Here is a 13,068-nt window from a genome sequence, read left to right on the forward strand (position 1 = left end):
TTTAACTAGAGAAAGAAAGCCTCTTTCATCCCATGAATATTTTTCTGCTTATGGACTTGAGCCTCCCTCTCCATCCCTTTTTTAAAAAGGGGGACTCTGTCCATCAACTGTACCTACCTTGTTGCAGTAATACTTTTACTGTACATGGAGGACAAAATGCAGAAAGCAACAATGAGTCCTGGGGCATGCGTCTGACGAAGTGGGTATTCGCCTATGAAAGCTTATGCTCCAATACATTTGTTAGTCTCTAAGGTGCCACATTGTTGCTTTTTAGAGATCCAGACTAACATGGCTACCCCTCTGGTACTAACATGCAGAATGTACACTATCTGTAGTACAAACACAGTTCATCTTGTTGGCCATATATTGTTAAACCCTAACCTCACTGAAGTCAGTGTCAAAACTCCCATTGACTTCAAAGAGGCCAAGATTTCACTCAATGTACATTTGTTATGCAGCCTTTATGTTTCTTGTTAAAGTTTGATAGCTTGCATGTGCATATCCTTATTGAGATTCTGTGTTGTACTGAAATCAATCGCAGTCTGAAAGCTATCATTTTACACCACTTCCATAGCAAACCCTCAAGTGTAGAGCTGTGGAATAGTTTTTGGCACTGAGTGAGCACATTTGAGAATGAGGTATCTGCCAAAGGAACTGGCAGTGTATTTTCACAGCTGACTTCTTATTTAGCTGAAAACAGCTTGGGCAGCAAACATGTTTTCCAAACTTTTTTCCAAGAATATCAACTTATTTTTGTTAACAGAGTCACTTAAATGATCCATTTTGTCAACTATTTGTGACTGACTACATCTCATTGCAGTTGCTCCATCTACATTCCCATGAGTGTCCTGTTTGGGAAGAGGGAGGAAATGGTATTGAGGGTGGTCTACACTAGGGAGTGGGATCGATCTAAGATACGCAACTTCAGCTACATGAATAACGTAGCTGAAGTCAAAGTATCTTAGATCGAGTTACCTACCATCCTCATGGCACGGGATCCACGTCTGTGGCTCCCCCTATCGACTCCACTACCGCCGTTCGCGTTGGTGGAGTTCTGGAGTCGACAGGACCGCGTTTGGGGATTGATATATCGCATCTCATATCGATCCCCGAGAAATCAATTGCTACCCGCCGATACAGCTGGTAGTGAAGACGTACCCTGAGTTAAGCTTTTGCCAAACAGCAGCAGAGAGCACTAATGGTTTGGCATATGCCTCCAGACTGGGTACTGATTCAAATTCCTGTGTTTTCTGAGGATGCTGCTAATTGCTCATGCTAGTGCAAAATGTGGAAACGAGTTTTGCATAAGTAGAAAGAATGCTAGTAAAATCTGAGATTAGAAGTGTACTCCTTTTGGTTTTCTTTGAATATTTAATTGTCAGGCTTACAGAAAATGTGCAAAATTGGTACAGAACTATTAAGTGAACTGAGATGGTAGGGCGCATGGTTTTAGTTAATATAAAAACCCTGAGATGTTACTTGCACAAAATCAAACACCACAAAGATTGTATTTGTCAGAGATGGGTCAATCAAGTGAAGTACTGTATTAAAGGTTCCTAAAAGCCAAAACACACTAACAGCAACTCAGTTCTTCAGTTAATGAGCCAAATCCTCAGATGGTATAAATCAGCATAGGTCCATTTACTTCAGTGGAGCTAGGCCATGCACATCAGCTGAGGATGTGGCATGTGGCCCAATGGGCTAGATTTTTAAAGCTGCTGAAAAATGCAGATAGGTGCTAGTATGATTTTCAAAAGCACCTGCCTCCCACTGAAATCAATACTGGCCCGGTCTCTTATTCTTAAGAAGTTTTAGAATGTGATCCAAAGCCTGTTGAAGTCAGCAGAATGACCCCCACATGCCCACTGACCTCAGTGGTCTTTTGATCAGGCCCTTAGACCATTCAGAGAAGCAGTCCCATTTTAAAAAACAAATGCAATCTGTTAGAATGTTGAACTCCATGCATCCACTCAGGTGCAATCAGCTACTTCAATCACGCAGGGCTTAATCCTGCAAGGTGCCGAGCACTCTGGCCCCAATCCAGCATTGCACTTAAATATTTGTTTGATTTGGGTAGTTCTGTATAGTCAATTGGACTACACGCATGCTGATAGCTAAGAGCTTTCCTAGACTGGAGGCAGACTGTTCAGCAGCTTACATGATCAAGCACTCAGAACTAAGTTTTGTCCCTTGATATACAGACATGCAACTTGGATATAGGTAGAACAGTTAGATTCAACGTTAAAATTGTTTTCCTAAAACTTTATTAACAAATATATTTTTTACTGAGTGAGACATCAAATATAAAGTAATAAAACAGCTCTGAACCCATCTCTGGCCCTTCTTGAACTTTTTCCAAGTTATTCAAACTGCAAATGAAGATTTTCCCTTTATTTTTAAATTTTGAATGTTGTCATTAACATGTTCAAAAGAAAAACACTTAAGTCCACAATTAATCGGCTTTTCCATTTTTATAGGGTCAAAGAGTCTCCATTACTCAACTGACCAATCTTTTTCATTTTCCAAGATCTATCCTAAAAAAACAGGGTTAAACTTGTTATAACATTGAAAGCTAAACATTGTTTATGCTGGGGCAAAATGTCAGATGGTAACTACTTTGGATCGTTTCCTAATTTGATTCCTGAATTGGTGACCCACTGTCAAGATGAAAAGTTTTAGCCAATCCCTTCACCATCCAGTCCCCCAGTGTGACTTTTATAATGCTAGAAAATGTTACCCCTTGATATGCCATATTAATGCATTTTTTTCTGGAGTCTATGATGTTCAAAAGATTTTTTTTCTGGAATAATTCATGTTCTTAAACCTAACAATGATTATTTAATGTTTAAGCACATGCTGTCCCAGTTTGAGGCCTATATGTGTGCACATTGGTTCTGAGCCCACAATAAGATTTTTATGATAACATGTTACGTATGCCAACTATTGCTATTGTTTCTAGAAGCTTTAAAGATTTTTGGTTAGTCTGGAAGTCTGTTCCAATTAAGAAATATTGTTATTTGGTGTCCAGAGGTAAGATCTTTTAAATTAAATTTTATTTGCTGTACTCTGGATAATAAAAACAACTAATTTGTAAATAACAAATATATTGCTAATCTATCTTTCCGGATCCAGTCAGTGAGGGGGATTTTCAAAAGCACCCAAGCATTGCATGACTCTGTTGCCACTTTCACACACCGGGAATTTACCATTAACTTCACTCTCAGCAAAGAAGCTAATGTGGAGCACTTCTGAAAATGCCACACATGTAATATTTTCATTCAACAATATATTGAAGGGCTTAGTACAATACATTGATACAATACACTCCTCTCTCTCTCTCTCTCTCTCTCTTCCCCATCTCCCCTCTACAGCTTTCTTCACACATACCTGCACAGGAACCAAATAGTCACCCGTTACATGCAAAAAGTTGCACAGGGAAACAGATGTGCCCCAAAATACATTTATGAACTTAACATTTTAGCTTCCCCTAAACCAAGACTCAACAGCCCTAGCTAAGGTCGCAGTAGGCATGCCTAATAAAAATGCTTCATGGTTAGATAAGGTTAAAGGAGGTGATGGCACAGCAATAGACCGAACTCACAAGAAACATCCATGAAACACTCCTGGTTAGAAGACCTGACATTGGCTTACAACAGCTGCAAGACAAGAGATGAATACAGATGCAGTACTGAGGGTGTGGTAGTGCAGGACATCAGTGTGAAGGTAGTTTTGATCCACAAGTCAGCATCCCTGCGGTACAGTAAGAAGGACGTTAGTTACGCCAACTGAAGGTGCACTTCCTAACATGCTGGCATACAGTGCACTGTCCACACAATACCTGTCAGGCTACTTTATATGCAACTGTGTTAGACTGGGGATTTTGTCACAAATATGGATCCATAAACCCAATGAACAACATATTCCAAGCATGCAAAAGTATGGATTGATACCAGCAGGTGCTCCTTAGAATCAAGTATATGACATATATATCAAGTCATCAACTGCTCTGTATAGCCTTATAGCACACTTCCCACATTCAGAGCAGCCTGTTTCAAACAGGATGCCATGTGCATTTTAGGCACATCAGGGAGCCCACTTCAGTGTTTGATGGAAGAATGAAACTTTTTATTTAATGTCTTTTGTACTGCTTGGAAATGTAATGCATGTTTAGCCCTCAGTGTCTGAACCCAGAAATTTTAGTATCAAAACACCATCCATTACCACTTGAGTTAAAGGAACAATTCCATTAATTGAGAGAAAAGTAACACAAAGTTATCCTCAAGTGGACCAGTCACTAGAGAGCAATGGGATATACATGATACTGGTGGGACAATCAAACACAAAGCATGGAAAGTCTAGGGGACAGTATGAACCATGGGATTGAATTATGTATCGAGAAAGCATCACAGTAAAGACTTACAATTGTGAAAGAAATTTTCTTTTTGCCTTTCCTCCAAAGGAAATTTTGAATATTTATTAATTTTTTAAGTCTCACCTATTATACACAATTCTAGGGAAAAAGTTCATACGTTGATCAATTTTTTTTCTAGAAGCATATTAGCTATGAATCCATCTGATTCTGACTATCATTGCTTGAAGATTTCATTAGATTTTGTAGACTAAACACTACTTTTCATATTATCATGTAATTTATCTATTGAAATTGTATTTGCTGTTGAAAATAAGCAGTGGAATATTTTAAGAAAGATTTCAGGCAGGTGTTTCCCCACAACCCTCTATACTTTGCATTAAAATATTTCATATAATTTTGTGAACTTGGGACACACATCTCCAGTTTTTCAAATTTCCAATGATATTTCATCTTCACCATCACATTAACAACTTTCCATTATTATAATAAACACACTGGATTTTCAGAAAATACCAGAAAGATTGATTTATATGAATGATCCAAATGTGTTGCTATTAAAGTAATATAAACAAAACAATTTTCTTTACCTGTGTGCCTGCCATCACCATAAGCTATCAAAAGACAATTTACCTTTCAATATTAAACCTATTTGTTTTCTTTTGCCATTTTGCCCTGCTTAGACACTGAAATTAGATATAGAAACTCATGCTTGTTTTTAGTCTGTTCCCAATTCTCCCCTCTATGCTGTGGAATGCAGGGAGGTGTGTGGTTCATTCCATCTATAGAATTCTTTATGTCTTTTCATAGCATTGTTTTTAATTATCCTTTCCTGCAACAACCTAGACTATTTGTCTTCCTTAATTTTGCCTGATCTTACAAATCCCGAGAGCTTTCCATTTATAAATGGGATGTGTCCACTACTCTGAAGGATCAATCCTTAAGGGAATGGATTTCTTTCATTTATTTTCTGTTAATTTTAGATGGACCTTCCCAAGCTCCCTTTCATTTTATCTCTACTTATTTTGTTCATGCTTGTGGCCACCTTCCTTCTGACTTAGCAAAATTGGGCACTATCTTTCCTTAGCCAGCCACTGTGGACCTGAAGGCCATCCAAAGTGGTCTCTTGAGAATGACTCAAGTATGAGAATGACTCTCCTTAAGTATGCTTTCTCTTGTAATGTACTAGCTAGTGTGCATGTACAGTGCTGAATGTACACTACCATTTAGTGAGGTCGGTGGTAGCTCATGGAGCTTCTCATTCAGTCCCAGTGGTTCTGGAGGAGAAAGTCTCTATGCCACGTGTGCAGCAGACTGACATCTGTGGTGTGTGTAGATGTATGAAGTCCTTACACTCAGCAGTGCTCCCAGTTGTTGCTGTCCTGGGAAGCTTTGTTTTGGACAAAAAAATTAGACCCCTTGCATTCTATTATGCCATAAATATATTGTTGAATTAATCCTATATTTGTGTTAAAAAAAACAAATACAGTAGAACTCATTAAAGGATAAATTGTAATACACTGACATTGAGCAGTAATTTACTCTTCAAATAGTTCTATTGATTTTAATGGGATTAATCAAGGAGTAAGGTACTACTGAATGTAATTAAGAGCATCAGAATCTGAATTTAATATGAATATATTAATGCTTTCTTCATTGGTCAACATTAACTAAACATAAAGCACAACACTCACAATGGACAATTTTCACAATGCACATAAAATATGGAATGACAGTGTGAAAAAAAAGCAGAAGGTTTTTATTTAAAAATAAAACCAGACTAAAAATCAATAAAGTTCTAAAAATAAGTTAATTAATCAAGTAGTAATGGATCTAAGATTCCCTGTGGTTTTATTTATTTGGCTTTTTTTTTTTTTAATTTAAATCGTGAAAGGAAAGAGGTACAGCAAATGAAAAGAATTCTAGTTAATTAACAAATCCAGTGGGAATAAAAAAATCTAAAACAAAACAGAATTAAAGATCAGATAGTGTTTAACCTGTTGCTGAATTTTAATTAGTGACAACTTAGAGTTTTAATTTCAATATCTATGTCTGAAATATCTACATTCTAATTGATGGATATAAATGATCCAAAAACCTTCATTCTAATGAGTTTTTGAACCTTTTATAAATTTTGAATGAGAAATCAAAATGCTTCCAAAAATAACTGCATGTAATTGATTATTTATTGTTGTCATTTTCACATTTGGTAAACTGAAGCTGGTTTTTCTGTTGCATTATCAATATTGCTCTAAAACAGAGAAAGATAAACATTGTGAGAGGCAGTGTGCTTATTGTTACAATCAACACTAGGGCAGCTGACTGAAGGGAAAAGAATAATGGATTTATAGTGTTTGTCTTTGAAGCAGGCAAATATCTTTTTTTCTTTCTTCTTTTTGCTGTGTGTAATAGCCTTAGTGACTGTAACAGTAACTTGTACTATAGCAATGTACACGTGTGGTATTCTACGGTATATTCATACTCAAACTAAAGAAAAATAAATGAACATACTATTAGAACGAAGTATTGTTCTAATTCTTGAAACTCACAGTATAATGTCACATCTGAAGAGAAGTGGTGATTTCAGGGGTAATTTTCTCTTGGAGAAATGACAGGAAAAAAAACCTGTCCAGCTCAGCTTATCTGTTGAAAAGCAAATTCTGCAACATGAAACTTTGGGATCCAGGTTCATTGGATTGGACACATTTGGCAGAGCTGATCTTTTGGAGCCATGGACCTCACAGCTGCAAGTACCACTTGTTTTGGGAGAAATTATCAGTTAAAACTCTTATTTTTTAACAGATCATGCTATCAGTCATCTACGAATAACTGTAAATACTGAGCAATTATTACTTAGGGTTAATTTAGGCTGATCTAGACGATCTAGTATAACACCTAGGCATAATTAATCACCCAGAGGAAATTTCTGTTGGCCTAATTTTCCACTTCCTTACACCACTTTTACATCAGTGAAACTCAAATTTTTAACTTTAACATAATTTGTTTATGATTCTTAATAAGGCTCAAGTACCATTATATAAGCTATGGGTAAATTTTATGCTGCACTGAATGTAAAGTGGTACCATAAATATAGTAACTAACAAATGTTATGATCGATAGGTAGACAGATGGCTCTAGCTAGTTGGTTTAGTATTTGTCTAAAAGAATCCTTGATGATCTTCTCCTGATTCCTTGGCCGCAGTTTCATGACCCTGTTAAACAATAATACCTGGAGCCAAGTTTAGGATGTATGTAGTTAGGTCTTGCTCCCTTTCTTCATCCAGGGAAAATCTGTACCATTAGATTTCTTGTGTAACTCAGGAGATGGGCTTGCCACTGATAATAAAGTAACAAGTTGGTTAGAATTAAACAAACAGTGTCTTTGTCCAGCACAACCAAGGTATGTGCTTATCACACTTGGTCATCTTTGACTCTTATAATGAACAAACACTGGACTTAACTGACTGACTCATAACTAGAACTCATTGTCAGTCTCCATGCAATTCTCATACCCACACTCTTTAGCACATGGTCAGTTTGCACCAAAAGACACGCTGTCCACTAGCTGCTTATTTTGCTTATTTCTTATAAGCCAATCTTCAAAGGCCTACTTTAAGGAGATCCAACTGAGAACAAAGCTTTATTGAAAGAACAAACAAAACCAAACACCATTGTATGGATGATGTTGTATGGAGCTTTTCTGTATGTAAATAGAGGCTGGCCAGTTTCTTTGGTCTAAGTGCCCTTTTCTGACTTCATAAACTGTTCAAATATGAAAAAGGATTACAAATCATTCAGCCAAGCGTGCAGGGCAAGGGGTTGTGGTTGGATATATGACTTTATGAATTCCTTAAATTCTGATGCTCCGACCACAGTGGACTCTTCCCACTGACAAACTGCTATGATATACAATGTTTGCAATGCTGGTTCTAGGATATTTAAGTGTTTTGCCTCCGTTTTTGCTGTGATGATATCATGGAAATCATATCACATCACAGCCCTGGGTTCCAGGTATTCCATGATTCTTTGCTATACTGTAGGGATTAATGCAACTCTAATAGGAAGTCTATTGAGCTGAGATCTTCTCTTATGAGCAGTGCATGAAATTCAAGGCCTACCTCCAATAAATAAAGATGAACTAACTTCACATCCTGATCTTCTGTCCAGCTGTTAATGTAGCAAACATAGCTCTTGCCACATATAAAAGATATTTGTCAACTTTTAAAACTGGCTTAGTCATGATTTTGAAATTGCCACAAATTCTCACATCTTGATTTTTCTTAACAGATACAATTTGTGTTGCCGACTCCCTGTTTCATCTACCTTTACTAACAATTCTAGAAGTGCTGAGTGGCTAAAAATCCCAATGAATTCAATAGCAGCTGTTGGCACTCATCTTTGAAACAAATCAGATCACCTTTACTTGCATGCTGTATATGGAGTTAGAAACTTAACTTTATCTTAGGCCAGGTCCAGACTAGAGCTTTAAATCGATTTTAAGAGCTCTAAATCGATTTAAAGCTGTAACCGTCCACACTACAGAGTGCATAAAATCGATTTTAAGGGTCCCTAAAATCGATTTTGGAACTCCATCTAAACGAGAGGAGTAACCCCAAAATCGATTTTTTAAAATCGATTTTATGCTAGTGTGGACGGACATCGAAGTTAATGGCCTCCGGGACGTATCCCACAGTGCTCTAGTGGCCGCTCTACACAGGTAAAGGAACTCTACTGCTGGCCAGGTAAACAGGAAAAGCCCCGGGAACTTTGAAATTCCATTTCCTGATTGCACAGCGTGGAGCTCTCAGCAGCAGAGAGAACAATGCAGTCTCCTGAAAATAGGAAAAGAGCTCCAGCATGGAACACACAGGAGTTACTCGATCTGATAGCTGTATGGGGAGAAGAGTCAGTGCTTTCAGAACTGCGCTCGATCAGATGAAATGAGAAAACCTTTGAAAAAATTTCTAATGCCATGCGGGAGAGGGGGCATACCAGGGACTCGTTACAATGCCGAGTGAAAGTGAAAGAGCTCAGACAGACATATCAGAAGACCAAGGCAGCAAAGGGCAGGTCAGGCTCTGCCCCCAAAACATGCCGGTTCTATGACGAGCTTAATGCAATATTGGGGAACAGCGCAACGACGAACCCCCCTTGTCTGTGGATTCAGAGGTGGGCGTCGTGATTCCTGCCACTACGGAAGATTTATTTGACGGCGATTATCAGTATGATGAGGACCAAGAGGAGGAGGCTCCAGCAGAGAGCACAGAGCATTTTATCCCCCCAAACAGCCAGGATCTTTTCCTCACCCTTACTGAAGTTCCTTCCAGCCATCTCAAGCCAGTACTCCAGAAAATGAAGCTGAGGAACCGTCCTCTGGTGAGTGTAATTTCTTTTAATAAAAGCTTCGGTTTAATGTAAGCCTTTTTTACTGGGTTCTTCAAATCACTACCTGTAGTTAGAGTCACTGGAACAGCCTGTTAACATGTCTGGGGATGGAGCGAAAATCCTCCAGGGACATCTCTATGAAGCAATCCTGGAGGTACCCCAAAAGCCTTTGGGGAAGGTTTCTGGGTAGGGCGGCCTTGTTCCGTCCGCCATAAAAGGAAACTTTACCACGCCATGCCTGCAGCACATACTCAGGAATCATCACATGACAAATTCTAGCTGCGAATTGCCCTGGTGACTGCTGACATTCAAGAAGCATGATTTCTCTTTCTCTGTCTGTTATCCTCAGGAGAGTGATATCCTCCATGGTCACCTGTTACAGATTAACATACTTTTAGTAAAAGGGAACAGAGATGCGCATACAGTCGGTCCTTCTGTGCTGACCAAGTAGATTAAAAACCTTTCCTAAAACAGTAACCCATGAGGTGGTTTTTAGAAAAGTCTCCATTGTAACAGGGCGGATTCCTCCTGCACTTGGCCATCATGAATCACGGCAATTTGTTGCCATGGTAGAGGGGGGATGGTGTGAGGTACATGGATTTCATGCGTGCTGTGAAGTGCAGCACAAGTGGGAGGGAAGTGGTAGCATGTCCCTGTCCATGGCTTAAGAAAAGAAAGCAATGTTGTTCCTTAAGGCACTTTGCTCCGTTCATGCTACCTGACAGTACAATCGACTACAGGGATTACTAGCCATTAACTTACCATTTTCTCCGGACACGGTCTGTGTGCTCCCCTGACCTGCATCTGAGCAGAAATCTCTGTCCTCAGCCACAAGCAATAAGTATTAAAGGAATCCTAAGGCGACCTTGTGGTAAAGTAACATGTTCAAGGTTCGGTAACAGGCACAGGTCAGTGAGGAGAAAGACTGTATGCATTGTTGTGTGAAATGTGTCTCTTATGATTCTTTTATCAGTCTTTCCTATCCCCACCCCCCCACACACAGCTGCACATTTCTCCAGCCTCCCTCTCCCTTCTCCTGTACGTAGGGGGGGTATCATAAGAAGACTGAGGAAAAGGAGGACGCGTGAGGACATGTTCACCGAAATTATGGCAGTAACCCGTACAGAGAGAGCTCAGCAGGGGGACTGGAAACAATTGGTCGCAAAGTACAGGGAGGCTGCCAGTCAACGCGAAGACAGGAGGGACCAACGCGAAGACAGGAGGGACGCCAAAAATGATGTTAGGTGGCAGGAAGATCAGCGCTGGCGAGCAGCAACGGTGGATCTTCTTCGTGATCAGACTGACATCCTCCGCGATATGCTGCAAGAGCTCCGTGGTATCAGAATGCCCCTACAGCCCGTGTATAACCTCCCTCAGTACTCACCCTGTCCCACACCTTCCAGAACCAGGCATGTAAGAACGCGTGGGGGAAGGCTCTCTGCACCAGCCCCCTCCACCGCTGTGGACACTCCAACCAGAAGGCTTTCATTAAATTGAAAAGCCCTTTGTGTCCTGTTTTTTCCCTCCTCTAATGCTCCAAACTTCTCCCATGGCACCTTTGCCTATTTTTACTCTCAGGTCAGGCTATTGAGGCAGTGTGAGTGTAGTTTGGTAATGAAGTAAAGCAAGCAGCTTTGGAAAGCTGCACGGAAGCTAGTTATCAGCATCAGGATTTGACAATTGGGGATATGGGTAATAAAGGGAAAACAAAGAAAGCAGCCATACCGTACCCTGGTCCATGAGAATTCTTGTTCTATCTTCTCTGATGCACTTTCTTCTTTCCAACCTCCCTCCCCTTTCCTCCAAACCTCCCTCGCTCCATCCCCCATAGAACGCTGAGTTATGAAATTTCATGCACAGTATTGTAACAACAAGCATGATGCTTGATTGCTGAAAGGGTCTGATTTTAAATAAAGAACACAATTCTTTTAACAAATAATAGTAACTTTATTTTCAATAAAAAAGCAGTTAAGGAAGGTTGCAGGTACGGTGCCTTGCAGCAGATGGAAGCAGCTAATGGTGGAGGTAGGTAATAATTGGGAAATACAGAATTATATGTTTTTCAATGGACAGCTCTTGCAAGTAACCTAAGCAAGCAGTTGAGGAATGCTGCAGGGAAGGTATCTTGCAGCAGCAAGACTGCATAGACGGGGAGGGCAGCAATCAATTGAAAGGAAAACAGCATTCAAACTGTACCCTGGTCCATGAGGAAGCTACTTTTCAGTGCTTCTCTGATGCGCACAGCATCCTGGTGTGATCTTCTAATTGCCCTGGTGTCTGGCTGCGCATAATCAGCGGCCAGGTGGTTTACCTCAGTCTCCCACCCCGCTATAAAGGCCTCCCCCTTGCTCTCACAGAGATTGTGGAGCACACAGCAAGCAGCAATGACAAAGGGGATATTGGTTTGGCTAAGATCTGAGCGAGTAAGAAGCGTTCGCCATCTCGCCTTAAGCCTGCCAAATGCACATTCTACCACCATTCTGCACTTGCTCAGCCTGTAATTAAACAACTCCTGAGCATTGTCAAGGCTGCCTGTGTACGGCTTCATTAGCCAAGGCATCAAGGGGTAGGCTGGGTCCCCAAGGATAACTATAGGCATTTCGACATCTCCAACTGTTATTCTCTGGTCAGGGAAGTAGGTCCCTTGCTGCAGCCGTTTAAACGGTGTAGTGCTCCTGAAGACACGTGCGTCGTGAACCCTTCCTGGCCATCCCACGTGGATGTTGGTGAAACGTCCCTTGTGATCCACCAGGGCTTGCAGAACCATCGAAAAGTACCCCTTCCGGTTTATGTACTGGGCACCCTGGTGTTCCGGTGCCAAAATAGGGATATGGGTTCCATCTATGGCCCCCCCACAGTTAGGGAATCCCATTGCAGCAAAGCCATCCACAATGGCCTGCACGTTTCCCAGAGTCACAACCTTTCGAAGCAGCAGCTTAATGATTGCTTTGGATACTTCCAGCACAGCAGCCCCCACAGTAGATTTGCCCACTCCAAATTGATTACCGACTGACCGGTAGCTGTCTGGCATTGCAAGCTTCCATATGGCTATTGCCACTCGCTTTTCCACTGTGAGGGCTGGTCTCATCCTGGTATTATGCCGCTTCAGGACAGGAGAAAGCGAGTCACAAAGTTCAAAGAAAGTGGTCTTACGCATGCAAAAGTTCCGCAGCCACTGCGAATCATCCCACACCTGCAGGACTATGCGGTCCCACCAGTCAGTGCTTGTTTCCCATGCCCAAAAGCGGCGCGGAACGGGTAGAACCTCCCCCATAACCGTCAGGAGCTCCAACATGCAGGGGCCCGGGGTGTCG

This window comes from Gopherus evgoodei, chromosome 2 (assembly GCF_007399415.2).
Source record: "Gopherus evgoodei ecotype Sinaloan lineage chromosome 2, rGopEvg1_v1.p, whole genome shotgun sequence".
In the NCBI taxonomy this organism is placed as follows: domain Eukaryota; kingdom Metazoa; phylum Chordata; order Testudines; family Testudinidae; genus Gopherus; species Gopherus evgoodei.